We start from the raw sequence: 15,740 nt of genomic DNA, 5'->3' as shown, positions 1-15,740 counted from the left end.
ACATTTGCACAGCAACGAGCTCTTTGAAGCCTTCCAGTCTGGATTCAGGGAACACCATAGCACTGAAACAGCACTGGTCAGAGTCTCTAATGATCTTCTTATAGCTTCAGACAGAGGTCTTGTCTCTGTGCTTGTCCTTTTGGACCTCAGTGCTGCATTTGACACCATCGACCACAGCATCCTGCTACAGAGACTAGACCATGACATTGGGATTAAAGGAACTGCCCTAAAATGGTTTAAGTCCTACTTATCTGACAGGTTTCAGTTTGTTAATGTTAATAATGACCATTCGGAGTATAGCAGAGTTACATATGGTGTACCACAGGGTTCAGTTTTAGGACCGATTCTCTTCACTCTTTACATGCTCCCATTAGGTGACATAATCCGGAAGTACTCGATCAACTTCCACTGTTATGCAGATGACACACATCTTTACTTGTCGATGGAGCCAGACGACACAAGCCAGCTTACTCATCTGCAAGACTGCCTGAAAGATATTAAATCCTGGATGTCTTCTAACTTCTTAATGCTCAATTCAGATAAAACTGAGGTAATCATTTTTGGACCTAAACACCACAGGGACACACTCTTGAATCGGATCTCTACTCTAGATGGCATCACCCTAACTTCGAGTACAACTGCAAGGAACCTTGGGGTCATTTTTGACCTGGACCTTTCCTTCAGCTCCCACATAAAGCATGTGACTAGGACCGCCTTCTTCCATCTGCGAAGTATCGCTAAGATTAGGAATATCCTTTCCCAGAGTGATGCTGAAAAACTGGTGCATGCATTTATCACTTCTCGGCTGGACTACTGCAACTCTCTCCTGTCAGGATGTCCTAAATACTCCCTAAAGAGTCTCCAGCTGGTCTAGAACGCTGCAGCGAGGGTTTTGACGGGAGTTAAGAAGAGAGAACACATCTCTCCACTTTAGCTTCTCTCCACTGGCTTCCTGTAGGATCTAGAATCGAAGCTCTCAATGATAAAGCTCCATCCTATTTGAAAGAGCTCATTAGTCCCTACTGTCCGACCAGAGCACTCCGCTCCCAGAATGCAGGTCTTTTAGTGACTCCCAGTATCAATACAAACAGACTGGGAGGTAGAGCTTTTAGTTACCGGGCTCCTTTACTGTGGAACCAGCTCTCTCCATGGGTCAGAGAGGCAGACACTTTAACTACGTTTAAGTCCAGGCTTAAGACCTTCCTCTATGACAGAGCCTTCAGTTAGGACTGGTTCAGGTAGCTCTGAACCATTGATAGCTATGCTGCTACAGGCTTAGACTGCTGGGGGACACATCAGGTTACATGGAGCCCTTCCCTCCTCTCCTCTCCTCTCCCCCTCTCTCCTCCTCTCCTCCCTGCACATTTTTGGAACTGTCATTACCATTACTTGTTGCACTTTGTAGTTTGGCCTTGGTGTCTCGCAGTCTCTCTGTGTTTCCACAGATCCACCAGAGCCCCAACCGCCGCCTGCATCGCCCCCCCCCCCTCTTATTCCCTACTGTTACACTGGCCTGTGCTCCCCTTCCATGAACCAGTCTGCCATCCAGTCCCCCATCAAGCTGGCTTGCTCTCCCTGCCTCCCCTTCCATGAACCAGTCTACCATCCAGTCTACCATCCAGTCCCCCATCAAGCTGGCTTGCTCTCCCTGCCTCCCCTTCCAGAAGCTTCCTTCTTCAACTGTTATTAACATTTCCGTGTTTCCCACATTTTGTATTGTAAACTGTTTTCTTCCCTATAACAATATCTACTGCACGTCTGTCCATCCTGGGTGAGGGATCCCTCCTCTGTTGCTCACCCTGAGGTTTCTCAGATTTTTCCCTGTTAAAAGGGTTTTCTATGGAGTTTTTCCTCAGTCGATGTGAGGGTCTGAGGGCAGAGGATGTTGTTATGATGCCACGTGAAGCCCTTTGAGACAAACTGTTTGTGATAACGGGCTCTACAAATAAAATTGCCTTGCCTTGCCTTGCCATTTAGCAGTCAAAGGCTTGTTAAACTGGTCAAATTCAGCTGGTGTTCACTCTGATGATGTAGCGATGGTCTGGATTCTTCCTTCTGGAGCACCAAGCTGCTGGGAAGAAGCCTGATGATGTCAGAGTAGTGTTCAGTGGCTCCTGCTGGGTCCATTTCTGACAAATGGGCTCCAAAGAGTTCAGCTGTTTAAAAGGCTCAGAGAAAGCAGCACATCATGGTGGTCAGGAGACGAGGTGGCCGCGTGGTTAAGGTGATGGACTGCTGATCCATTGAGCTCTGCAGGCGTGGGTTCCAATCCCATCCTCGTCGTAGGAGACTTTGGTTTCTGCTCCTAGATTCTGGAACGACTCTGAACTGTGAGGCTTTTCAAGAGGAGATCCTGCAGCACCAGAGAGCTGCAGTTCCAGGACCCCACAGCACCACCTACTGAATTGGATGATAAAATGCAGTCCTGGACTTTAGTTTTTTGGTGACAGCGCCACCTATCGAATTAGATGATTGCAAATGACTCCTTTCTAACGATAGTATTAAAGGTTTATTCCACCAAAATACTACTTCCTGTCCTTTAGTTTCTAACTACTGTATAAAAGGTTTATTCCAATCCCACCAAAATACTTTCTAATTTATAGTTTTAAAGGTTCATTCCACCAAAATACCTTCTAATTTATAGTTTTAAAGGTTCGTTCCACCAAAATACTTTCAAATTTATAGTTTTAAAGGTTCGTTCCACCAAAATACTTTCAAATTTATAGTTTTAAAGGTTCATTCCACCAAAATACTTTCAAATTTATAGTTTTAAAGGTTCATTCCACCAAAATACTTTCTAATTTATAGTTTTTAAGGTTCATTCCACCAAAATACTTTCTAATGTATAGTTTTAAAGGTTCATTCCACCAAAATAGTTTCTAATTTATAGTTTTAAAGGTTCATTCCACCAAAATACTTTCTAATTTATAGTTTTAAAGGTTTGTTCCACCAAAATACCTTCTAATTTATAGTTTTAAAGGTTCGTTCCACCAAAATACTTTCTAATTTATAGTTTTAAAGGTTCATTCCACCAAAATACTTTCTGATTTATAGTTTTAAAGATTCGTTCCACCAAAATACTTTCTAATTTATAGTTTTAAAGGTTCATTCCATCAAAATACTTTCTAATTTATAGTTTTAAAGGTTCATTCCACCAAAATACTGCTTTCTGTCCAACTTCTCAGTTTTAAAGGTTCCTTCAGTTGAGGGCTCCTGGTTCTGTGTGAGGGGTTGAGGGTCGATATGGGATGATGAGGAAGATTTCATGTCCCGATGGTCCTGCTAAAGTAACTGAGAGTCATGATATCAAACAATGTCACCAAAATATGCTTGAACTCTTAAAATGGCAATAAAATCTACGGAATCATTTTACCACAAACACTTTTATTGTGTTTTTGTGAGCATCATTTTTCAAACATTATAACATAAACTTTAAAAAGGGTCCATTCACTAACACTCTTACTTGAAGGTAGTCACTGATATCAGTAAACAACTGATAAAGATTTGTGTTCATGTTTTAGTTCTCTACTCTGACCTGTGCTGAGACACTGGACCAGAGAGGAAGACCTGCTCAGCCTCCTGCATGGACCAATTCTGCAGCTCAGTGATGACGACGAGGGATTCAGCATTGAGTTCATTTTAAACTTTTTGGAGGAAACAACTATAAATTAACCAGCAGTTACTGGTGATGCTTCACAGTTTCCAAGCTCAAACGGCCTCCTGCTTGTTGGACTCACAATTTCCAAAAAATGTAGACATCAAAAGTCAAATCATGTTTTAGTTTGGTTTTGTTTGGTTTTTTTTTTTACTGGAGGAAAACTTCAAATTGTGATGATGTGTCTGACTTAGAAACTGAACCCCCAAAAATCAAAAAGTCTCCTTCTTCTGTGCCGTGATCTCAGAGCTGATCATGATTGATCTCATCAATAATCCTTGGCAGCCGACCAGTCACACACAGCCCCCCCACACACACACACTGAGACATGCAGCAGCTCACAGTAACTGCCTCCGTCACACAGCAGATAGACTCCTTTCTATAACAAGATAAGCAGTAGAAATGGATGGAAGTGATGATGAACTGATGAACAGGTGATTTGTCCAAAAGTCAACATCAGATTCATTTCCAATCTGTGGAAGCAGTTTCATCTTGAGGTTCCAGGTAAGAACAGCCAGCTGTGGGCTGACACACATCTCTTCAGGAGCACTTCTATGCTCCAAACTTGCCAGGTTGAATTGTGTCTGTATTCTGAGGGCAGCAGGAGGACGGAGGAGTGAGGACACACACATTTGGAACTGAGAGCAGCTGTGTGTGGGATTTCCCCAGCAAAGATAAAACCAGCTCCTTCATGCTGGCTATGAAGGCTCACAGTCACACTGACCCAGCTACAAATACTTTGATATGCAACAGACTGGTTTCTCTTCTGGTAGTTTGTTATCAACTGTTGTCACATTTATGGATCAATTTAGCTGACAAGATGAAGGCTGTTTAACTGATGCAGTTAAACTGTGACAGTGTTAATATTTAGAAATCCACAGTTGCTCATAACAACTGGTAGTACAAGTACACAGTAGAGACGACTGTAGGAAGTAGCAGTTGTGAGCCTTGAAGAAAATGCAGTAAAGACAGGAAGCCCCCATCACATTGTCAGTGTTTCAGTGACTGGCATTGTGAAGACTGAGACAAAGTCAGTTATGAATGGAGGGCTGAGTTGGAGCAGAGGGGGGCAGGATCCTGGGGGTGGACTGTCTTTAGGAGGCTGAGGTGTCTGGTGGTCTTGGTGGACCCTCTGCATCTCAAGCTGAGACAACAGAGTCCTGTGTTCTTGAGTCATTGTGTATAGTCTCTGTTGTTGGAGAGCTCAGTGTGGTCCCTGATGGTCTAGTGGCTAGGATTTGGCGCTTTCATCGCCGCGGCCCGGGTTCAATTCCCGGTCAGGGAATGAGATATTTAGAGGTTGAAGGAGAGGTGATCAGGTGGTCCACATGATGGTGGAGGTGATGAACTGTGAGTCCATCATGGCTCCAGTCTCACCCCCATTGTAGTGTTCTTGGTTCACTCTGCCATGGCCCCATGTTGAAGGGTGACTGTCTCATTCAGGTTCAACCCTTTGTTAGACACTATTAAGTCACTGACTCCTGCAAGGACAAACTCTGGTCAGTGTGGTCCCTGATTGTCTAGTAGCTAGAATTGGTGCTCTCACTGCCACAGCCTAGGGTTCAAGTCCTGGTCAGGGAAGCTGTGGATACCCTGAGGTTCTAGCCAACTATGGACTGATAGCTAACCTCCCCTCCTCTCTAAAATCCTAGAGAAAGCAGCTGCTAATCAGCTGAGTGACTTCCTCCATAACAAGAGTTGATTTGAGGGTTTCAGCCTGGTTTTAGAGCCCAGCACAGAGACAGCACTGGTAGAAGTCACTGGATATATAAATATATATTATAGATAAATATCGGCCGACTCATCAATGGCTGAGGAATACATTCAGTCAGTAGCATAACAGTCCTCTGAAGCTGTAACGTGAGCCCACTTCTACCGACTAGAGGAGAGGTAAAATTACACCTGAAATCTGAGGTTTGTCCCTCAAAAAGAACCGCGATGTACTAAAAGTTTCCTCCCCAGAATGATTCTATCAACAAACACTTTAAATTGATATTCTGGAGTTTTATTTCAGTCACCTGGAAAGTGCTGTGGAGTGAGTAAGATGGTATTTAAATGGCAGGCCTATCCACTCGCGCTAGCACGAGCATTGCAGATAGCGTCAGCAGGACCAGACCCAATGGGTCCAAAACTGTCTCCAGTTGCTGGTAGCACCCTGGTGAGCTTGGAAGGCCAAAGGTCCAAAAAACTGAACCTCCCCTTAAAGACTGCAGCTGCTCCAGAAAGCAGCTGCACGTGCATGGACAGGAACTAGGAGGAGAGACCACATCACCAATCCAGAACAGAGTTTAAAATCCTTCTCCTCACTCTTAAAGCTCCTAAAGGAAAATTCCAGCTAAAAAGGAACCTCAGGTGTGTTCTTGTGTTTTTATTATTTCCAACGATTGCAAGGATTTGGTTTGAGAGCATCCATGTCTAACAAGGTTTTGGTGCATACCGCTAATTAGCTCCCACCGCAGGTCGTGGGGGCAGCAGATAAACAGACAAATAACATCATCCACTCCAAACAGTCAAACACAAGGGTGGTGATCAAGTAGAGCCTCTGCATGTCAACAAAAGCACAGAACTTTGAAAGAGAACAGAAAGTTTATTAAAAGACAAGTTTATAAGAACATTTAAAGGTGTGTAGACGGCTGTTTACACTTTAATTCAGCTGTAGAAGAAGAAGACCTTCACTGTGAAAACTCATCCTGTGTGTTACAGCCGCCCCTCCAGGATGGTCAGGGACCAACTTCAGTCCTGGTCCTGATCCACCGGAAATCCAACCAATCCCTCACATAGGAACCATGTATTTGTTAAAGCAGCGCTCGCTGTGTCTGTGTAGGAACCGGTACTGAGCGTATACTGCATGTGTACTACTACTAAAGGTACTTCACCAGAGGCTCCAGCTGATGTCACATATTTCTCCAACAGCTGGATGACATCAATGATATCAGAGACTCCGCCCACTCATTTATTTTCACACATCTCAAAGACAATTCAGTGTTTGATCAGGATCAATACTTCATTATAAAGATCAGTACTTGGTGCCAAGTGGATCTTTGATGGTGACCTCAGAGAAATCAGATCAGCCCTCACACCCTCCTATCCAATGGTGGCTCCATGATTTCAGCTTCATCCTGTTTCTTTCCTGATGTGTTTTCCCTTCTGCTTTCAAAAACTCTTTACACCCACAACCTTCATGTCTGGCCTCCACCACCATGATTAGTTTCAGTTTCTCCTCAGCTTCAGTCACACAACACAGGATGGACAAAGGAAGTTTCTCTGTTGCGTCGTCTCAAGTTTTCCTGACCTGAGGAGCTTTGTTAACTAACTCAGCAAGACTGATGTCTCTCAGCTGTGTGTTCTCATCATTGTTCTCCATGTAGACACGTTGTCTCCACTGACCATAATCCACTCACCTTCCTTCATTCGTTGCAGTGTCCCAACCAGAGACCAGTCAGGTGGTCTCTGTTCCTGCAGTCATACTGCCTGGATATTCACGATGTGAAGGGGACCAACAAAGTGGTGGTGGACGTGTTGTCTAGAGTTCCTCAGTGTGGTATTTGATTGTGACCGGTTTTCCTCTCTCTGGTTCTCCTCTTGTCTTTTCCTAGCCTCTTAAATTGCAACAAGAGATGCTGGACCACCGGAGCAGGCCACTGGTTCCCCTCCTGATAGTTTGACCTTATCTGAGCAGTCCAATGGGGGACGTATATGGTTTTTAGAGGTTTAGTGAATTATCATTTTGGGCATTCAAGAAAAATTGCATTTATGGTATTTTGGTAGCGGGATTCCCTTCAGGACACTGTTCTTGTAGGGGGGTGTGATGGTCCCTTGGCTGGTGTCTTTCATGATGTTCCTTGTGTTGCAGCAGGTAGCTGGAGAGTGGGGAGCCGTTCATTCCTCCTAGTTGGTTAGTTGCTCTCTCCATACAGAATCCTCCTTGCCGGCCAGGAGCCTCTCTTCCTCCTCATCCATTGTCACTTTGATTTTCAGCAGCCAACATCTCTTCCTTACACATCCACAACACGAACTCGACTGACAACCACATCCCATTGTTATCTTAGTTCAATTTTGTTTTATCATTGTGATTTTTGAAAAAATCCTGTATTTGGCCTGCAACCTGCTTCTCCCACTCTTTTGTCACAGCTTCAGAGCAACATTTTGAAAAATGGTTCCTCTCAAGTGTGCGTTCTCATCTGTCTTCTCAGATTACCCGTTTCTGAGAATCTTTTGCCACAAACTGAGCAGGGGAATGGTTTCTCTCCAGTGTGCATTCTCATGTGTCTTTTCAGACATCCCCTTTCTGAAAATCTTGTGCCACAAACAGAGCAGGGGAATGGTTTCTCCCCAGTGTGCGTTCTCATGTGTGATTCTAGATTTGCCATTTCTGAGAATCTTTTGCCACATACTAAGCAGGGGAATGGTTTCTCTCCAGTGTGTGTTCTCATGTGTCTTTTCAGACATCCCTTTTCTGAAAATCTTGTGCCACAAACTGAGCAGGGGAATGGTTTCTCCCCAGTGTGTGTTCTCATGTGTCTATTCAGACATCCCTTTTCTGAAAATCTTTTGCCACAAACTGAGCAGGGGAATGGTTTCTCTCCAGTGTGTGTTCTTATGTGTCTTTTCAGACGTCCCTTTTCTGAAAAATTTCTGCCACAAACTGAGCAGGGGAACAGTTTCTCCACAGTGTGTGTTCTCATCTGTGTTTTCAGATTTCCCTTTGAGAATCTTTTGCCGCACACTGAGCATGGGAATGGTTTCTCCCCAGTTTTTCTTCTCATGAGTGTATCCAAACTCCATGTTGAGCACCTACATGGATGCTCATCCTCACTGACTTCTGTCTGAGATTCAGAAGGGCCAAAGGTCTTTATTTTTTGCTCTTTTGAGCTGCAATGACTCACTTCCTGTCCTGGGCTCAGTTTCTGAAGCAAATTCCTCCTTGAGCCAAGGGGTTCCTTGTGCTCAGAGGTGGCCGTGTTATCAGGTCTGACCCAATCATCCTCACTGACTTCAGTCTCAGCTTCAGAAGAGTCTGACATCTGGTCGTCAGTCTGGGGTTGTACAAGTGGATCTGGATCTACCTTGCTGGCTAGTTCTGGTCCTCCACTCTCTTCTCCATCAGCTTCTGTTTTCAGAGGATGAACTGGGCTGCTGCTCTGAGACTCTTCTTTCAAGTTCTCCTCAGTTAGACTCTGATGAAGCTGTGGGAACTGAGGTTTCTCTTCGTCCCCCTTCACTCTTCACAGGGACCAGAGTGAAGGGGAACGTGGTGATATCAGCCTCCTGCTGCCCTTGAAGCTGCCCTCCCTCCTCACTGGTCCAGAGCTCCTCCCACTCCTCTTTAATGTGGGGGGGCTCTGGGTCCTGCAGCTCAGGGGGAACCTCTTCTTTAATCACCAGCAGCTGCTCCACATCTGCAGGACACAAACAGCAACATCAGAAATCTCTTCATTTGACTCTGAAACAGCGGAGCAACAGACAGAAACAGAAATCAACTCAATGAACAGAGACGTCCTGCTACTGAGGACCAGTCAGCAAACTGGGAACAGAAACGCTGGCTTCAGAAGCTTGGATCAACGTTGGGTCACCCAGGTCAAAGGTCATAGGTCCCCTCTGCTGAATGGTTTTGTCCATTCATGATCACATCTGCTAGTCAGAATGTTCATTTCTAGAATGAGACCCTGTAGGAGAATGAGAGTTCAGTCCCTAGAACCAGAGGAGCAGACTTACTACATTCCTGTCAGACTCATTTTGAGGTTCGTAGCAACTCTTTCTACATTACTGTCAGCATCACTTTGAGTTTATTAGCAACTATATCTACATTACAGTTAGCATTATTTTGAGTTCATTAGCAATTCTTACTACATCACTGTCGCATCATTTTGAGGTTCGTAACAACTCTCATTATATCACTGCAAGCATCATTTTGATGTTAGTCGCAGTTTCACTACATCACTGTAAGCATCATTTTGAGGTTCGTCGCAACTCTCATTACATCACTGTCAGCATAATTTTAACATTAGTAGCAACTCTCACTACATCACTGTCGCATAATTTCTTAGGTTCGTAGCAACTCTCATTACATCACTTTAGCATCATTTTTAAATTAGTAGCAACTCTCACATCACTCTAGCATCATTTTGAGGTTCGTAGAACTCTCACCACATCAGTGTAGCATCATTTTGAGGTTTTTAGCAACTCTCACCACATCACTAGAGCATCATTTCTGAGGGTAGTAGCAACTCTTACTACATCACTGGAGCATCGTTTTGAGGATAGTAGTAACTCTTACTACACCACTGTCGAATCATTTAAAGGTTCCTAGCAATTCTCACTACATTACTGTCAGCATTATTTTGAGGTGAGGAGAACTCTCACGACATTACTGTAGCATCAATCTGATGATAGTAGCAACTCTCACTACATGACTGTAGCATCATTTTGAGGTTTTTAGCAACTCTCACTACATCAGTGGAGCATCATTTTAATGTTAGTCGCAACTCTCACCACATCACTGTTGCATCATTTTGAGGTTCGTAGCAACTCTTACTTCATTACTGTTGCTTTATTTTGAGGTTCGTAGCAACTCTTACTACATGATTGTCAGCATCACTTTGAGGTTGTTCGAAACACTTACTACATTACTGTAAGCATCACTGAGTTTACTAGCAACTATCACTACATTACTTTTAGCATCATTTTGAGTTTATTAGCAATTCTTCAACATCACTGTAGCATTATTTTGAGGTTAGTAGCAACTCTTACTAAATAACTTTCAGCATCACTTTGAGGTTATTCGAAAGTTTCACTCCATTACTGTTAGCATCATTTTGAGTTCATTAGCAATTCTTACTACATCACTGTCGCATCATTTTGAGATCATTAGCAATTCTTCTGACATTACTGTCGCATTATTTTGAGGTTCGTAGCAACTCTTAGTACATGACTGTCAGCATCACTTTGAGGTTATTCGAAACGTTCACTCCATTACTGTTAGCATCATTTTGAGTTCATTAGCAATTCTAAATAAATCACTGTTGCATCATTTTGAGATCATTAGCAATTCTTCTGACATCACTGTCACATTATTTTGAGGTTCGTAGCAACTCTTACTACATTATTGTTGCATTATTTTAAGGTTCGTAGCAACTCTTACTACATTACTGTCAGCATCACTTTGAGTTTATGAGCAACTATCACTACATTACTGTTAGCATCATTTTGAGTTTATGAGCAAGTCTCACGACATCACTGTAGCATTGAATTGAGTTCATTAGCAACTCTTACTAAATGACTGTCAGCATCACTTTGAGGTTGTTCGAAACTATCACTACATTACTGTTAGCATCATCTTGAGTTCATTAGCAATTCTTCCGACATCACTGTCGCATTATTTTGAGGTTCGTAGCAACTCTTAGTACATGACTGTCAGCATCGCTTTGAGGTTATTCGAAACCTTCACTCCATTACTGTTAGCATCATTTTGAGTTCATGAGCAATTCTTACTAAATCACTGTCGCATCATTTTGAGATCTTTAGCAATTCTTCTGACATCACTGTCGCATTATTTTGAGGTTCGTAGCAACTCTTCCTAATGACTGTCACCATCACTTTGAGGTTATTCGAAACACTTACTACATTACTGTAAGCATCACTGAGTTGATTAGCAACTATCACTACATTACTGTTAGCATCATTTCAAGTTCATTAGCAATTCTTCCGACATCACTGTCGCAATATTTTGAGGTTCGTAGCGACTTTTACTACATTACTGTCGCATTATATTGAGTTTCGTAGCAACTCTTACTTCATGACTGTCAGCATCACTTTGAGGTTATTCGAAACACTTACTACATTACTGTAAGCATCACTGAGTTGATTAGCAAGTATCACTACATTACTGTTAGCATCATTTTTAGTTCATTAGCAATTCTTCCGACATCACTGTCGCAATATTTTGAGGTTCGTAGCAACTTTTACTACATTACTGTCGCATTATTTTGAGGTTCGTAGCAACACTTACTACATGACTGTAAGCATCACTTTGAGGTTATTCGAAAGTTTTACTCCATTACTGTTAGCATCATTTTGAGTTCATTAGCAATTCTTACTACATCACTGTCGCATCATTTTGAGATCATTAGCAATTCTTCCGACATCACTGTTGCAATATTTTGAGGTTCGTAGCAACTCTTACTACATTACTGTTGCATTATTTTAAGGTTCGTAGCAACTCTTACTACATGACTGTCAGCATCACTTTGAGTTTATTAGCAACTATCACTACATTACTGTTAGCATCATTTTGAGTTGTTGAGCAATTCTCACAACATCACTGTAGCATTAAATTGAGTTCATTCGCAACTCTTACTAAATGACCATCAGCATCACTTTGAGGTTGTTCGAAACTCTTACTACATTACTGTAAGCTTCACTGAGTTTCTTAGCAACTATCACTACATTACTGTTAGAAATAATCTTGAGTTCATAAGCAATTCTTCCGACATCACTGTCGCAATATTTTGAGGTTCGTAGCAACTCTTAGTACATTACTGTCACCATCACCTTGAGGTTATTCGAAACGTTCACTCCATTACTGTTAGCATCATTTTGAGTTCATTAGGAATTCTTCTGACATCACTGTCTCAATATTTTGAGGTTCGTAGCAACTCTTACTACATTATTGTTGCATTATTTTAAGGTTCCTAGCAACTCTTACTACATTACTGTCATCATCACTTTGAGATTATTAGCAACTATCGCTACATTACTGTTAGCATCATCTTGAGTTCATTAGCAATTCTTCCGACATCACTGTCGCAATATTTTGAGGTTCGAAGCAACTTTTACTATATTACTGTCGCATTATATTGAGGTTCGTAGCAACTCTTACCACATGACTGTGAGCATCACTTTGAGGTTATTCGAAACACTACCTACATGACTTTCAGCATCACTTTGAGTTTATTAGCAACTATCACTACATTACTGTTAGCATCATTTTGAGTTCATGAGCAATTCTCACGACATCACTGTAGCATTAAATTGAGTTCATTAGCAACTCTTACTAAATGACTGTCAGCATCACTTTGAGGTTGTTCGAAACTCTTACTACATTACTGTAAGCATCACTGAGTTTCTTAGCAACTATCACTACATTACTGTTAGCATCATCTTGAGTTCATTAGCAATTCTTCCGACATCACTGTCGCAATATTTTGAGGTTCGTAGCATCTTTTACTCCATTACTGTCGCATTATTTTGAGGTTCGTAGCAACTCTTACTACAATATTGTTGCATTATTTTAAGGTTCGTAGCAACTCTTACTGCATTACTGTCAGCATCACTTTGAGTTTATTAGCAACTATCACTACATTAGTGTTTGCATTATTTGAGTTTATGAGCAATTCTCACGACATCACTGTAGCATCATTTTGAGTTCATTAGCAATTCTTACTACATCACTGTCGCATTATTTTGAGATCATTAGCAATTCTTCCGACATCACTGTCGCATTATTTTGAGGTTCATAGCAACTCTTAGTACAAGACTGTCAGCATCACTTTGAGGTTATTCGAAACGTTCACTCCATTACTGTTAGCATCATTTTGAGTTCATGAGCAATTCTTACTAAATCACTGTCGCATCATTTTGAGATCTTTAGCAATTCTTCTGACATCACTGTCGCATTATTTTGAGGTTCGTAGAAACTCTTACTACATGACTGTCACCATCACTTTGAGGTTATTTGAAACACTTACTACATTACATTAAGCATCACCGAGTTGATTAGTAACTATCACTACATTACTGTTAGCCTCATTTTGAGTTCATTAGCAATTCTTCCGACATCACTGTCGCAATATTTTGAGGTTCGTAGCAACTTTTACTACATTACTGTCGCATTATTTTAAGGTTCGTCGCAACTCTTACTACATGACTGTCAGCATCACTTTGAGGTTATTCGAAACGTTCACTCCATTACTGTTAGCATCATCTTGAGTTCATTAGCAATTCTTACCAAATCACTTTCGAATCATTTTGAGATCATTAGCAATTCTTCTGACATCACTGTCACATTATTTTGAGGTTCGTAGCAACTCTTACTACATTATTGTTGCATTATTTTAAGGTTCGTAGCAACTCTTACTACACTACTGTCAGCATCACTTTGAGTTTATTAGCAACTATCACTACATTAGTGTTTGCATTATTTGAGTTTATGAGCAATTCTCACGACATCACTGTAGCATCATTTTGAGTTCATTAGCAATTCTTACTACATCACTGTCGCATCATTTTGAGATCATTAGCAATTCTTCCGACATCACTGTCGCATTATTTTGAGGTTCATAGCAACTCTTAGTACATGACTGTCAGCATCACTTTGAGGTTATTCAAAACACTTACTACATTACTGTAAGCATCACTGAGTTGATTAGCAACTATCACTACATTACTGTTAGCATCATTTTGAGTTCATTAGCAATTCTTCCGACATCACTGTCGCAATATTTTGAGGTTCGTAGCAACTTTTACTACATTACTGTCGCATTATTTTAAGGTTCGTAGCAACTCTTACTACATTACTGTCAGCATCACTTTGATTTTTTTAGCAAGTATCACTAAATTACTGGAAGCATCACTGAGTTTCTTAGGAACTATCACTACATTACTGTTAGCATCATCTTGAGTTCATTAGCAATTCTTCCGACATCACTGTCGCAATATTTTGAGGTTCGAAGCAACTTGTACTACATTACTGCCGCATTATTTTGAGGTTTGTAGCAACACTTACTACATGACTGTCAGCAGCACTTTGAGGTTATTCGAAAGTTTCACTCCATTACTGTTAGATTCGTAGTAAGAGTTTCGAACAACCTCAAAATGATGCTAACAGTAATGTAGTGATAGTTTCTAATAAACTCAGTGATGCTGACAGTCATGTAGTAGGAGTTGCTTCGAACCTCAAAATAATGCGACAGTGATGTCAGAAGAATTGGTAATGATCTCAAACTGATGGGACAGTGATGTCGTAAGAATTGCTAATGAACTCAAAAAAATGCTAACAGTAATGTAGTGATAGTTGCTAATTAACTCAGTGATGCTTACAGTAATGTAGTAAGTGTTTCGAACAACCTCAAAGTGATGCTGACAGTCATGTAGTAAGAGTTGCTACGAACCTCAAAATAATGCGACAGTAATGTAGTAAAAGTTGCTACGAACCTCAAAATATTTCTACAGTGATGTCGGAAGAATTGCTAATGAACTCAAAATGATGCTAACAGTAATGTAGTGACAGTTGCTCATTAACTCAGTGATGCTTACAGTAATGTAGTAAGAGTTTCGAACAACCTCAAAGTGATGCTGACAGTCATGTAGTAAGAGTTGCTACTAACCTCAAAATGATGCTAATAGTAATGTAGTGATAGTTGCTAATAAAGTTAAAGTGATGCTGACAGTCATGTCGTAAGGGTGCTACGAAACTTAAAATAATGCAACAGTAAAGTAGTAAGAGTTGCTTTGAACCTCAAAATAATGCGACAGTGATGTCAGAAGAATTGGTAATGATCTCAAACTGATGGGACAGTGATGTCGTAAGAATTGCTAATGAACTCAAGATGATGCTAACAGTAATGTAGTGATAGTTGCTAATCAACTCAGTGATGCTTACAGTAATGTAGTAAGAGTTTCGAACAACCTCACAGTGATGCTGGCAGTCATTTAGTAAGAGTTGCTAATGAACTCAATTTAATGCTACAGTGATGTCGTAAGAATTGCTAATAAACTCAAAATGATGCTAACAGTAATGTAGTGATAGTTGCTAATAAACTCAAAGTGATGCTGACAGTAATGTATGTGTAGGTTCTCATTCATCCAGGTCATCGTAGATCGAAGCGAAGTAAAATCTGGTCAACTGGACGTAAGTTTATCTTGAAGACGTTTCACCTCTCATCCGAGAGGCTTCTTCAGTTCTAGTGGAGAGTGTGGAAGCTCCACCTTATAAACCTATTTGGGAGTGGTCAGTGCTATTGTGGTGGAAACGACCCTCCCGAGACTCACCTGGCCTCCCCAAACGACAGTCGTTGTGCGGTGTCAG

The 15,740-nt window shown here is 41.4% G+C and overlaps 1 non-coding gene across 1 annotated transcript; it reads left to right on the top strand.

The window, feature by feature from the left end:
- The first annotated feature begins 4,868 nt into the window (after nucleotides 1-4,868).
- Nucleotides 4,869-4,940, top strand: trnae-uuc (transfer RNA glutamic acid (anticodon UUC)). Its single transcript has one exon. It is a non-coding gene; the product is annotated as a tRNA-Glu (tRNA).
- The last annotated feature ends 10,800 nt before the right edge of the window (nucleotides 4,941-15,740 follow it).

This window comes from Aulostomus chinensis, chromosome 1 (genome assembly GCF_037954235.1).
Source record: "Aulostomus chinensis isolate RoL2024-O1b breed Wild chromosome 1, RoL_Achi_v1.0, whole genome shotgun sequence".
In the NCBI taxonomy this organism is placed as follows: Eukaryota; Metazoa; Chordata; class Actinopteri; order Syngnathiformes; family Aulostomidae; genus Aulostomus; species Aulostomus chinensis.
The sequence above is the reverse complement of the archived record's forward strand: the minus strand, read 5'-3'. Positions and strand labels throughout refer to the sequence as shown.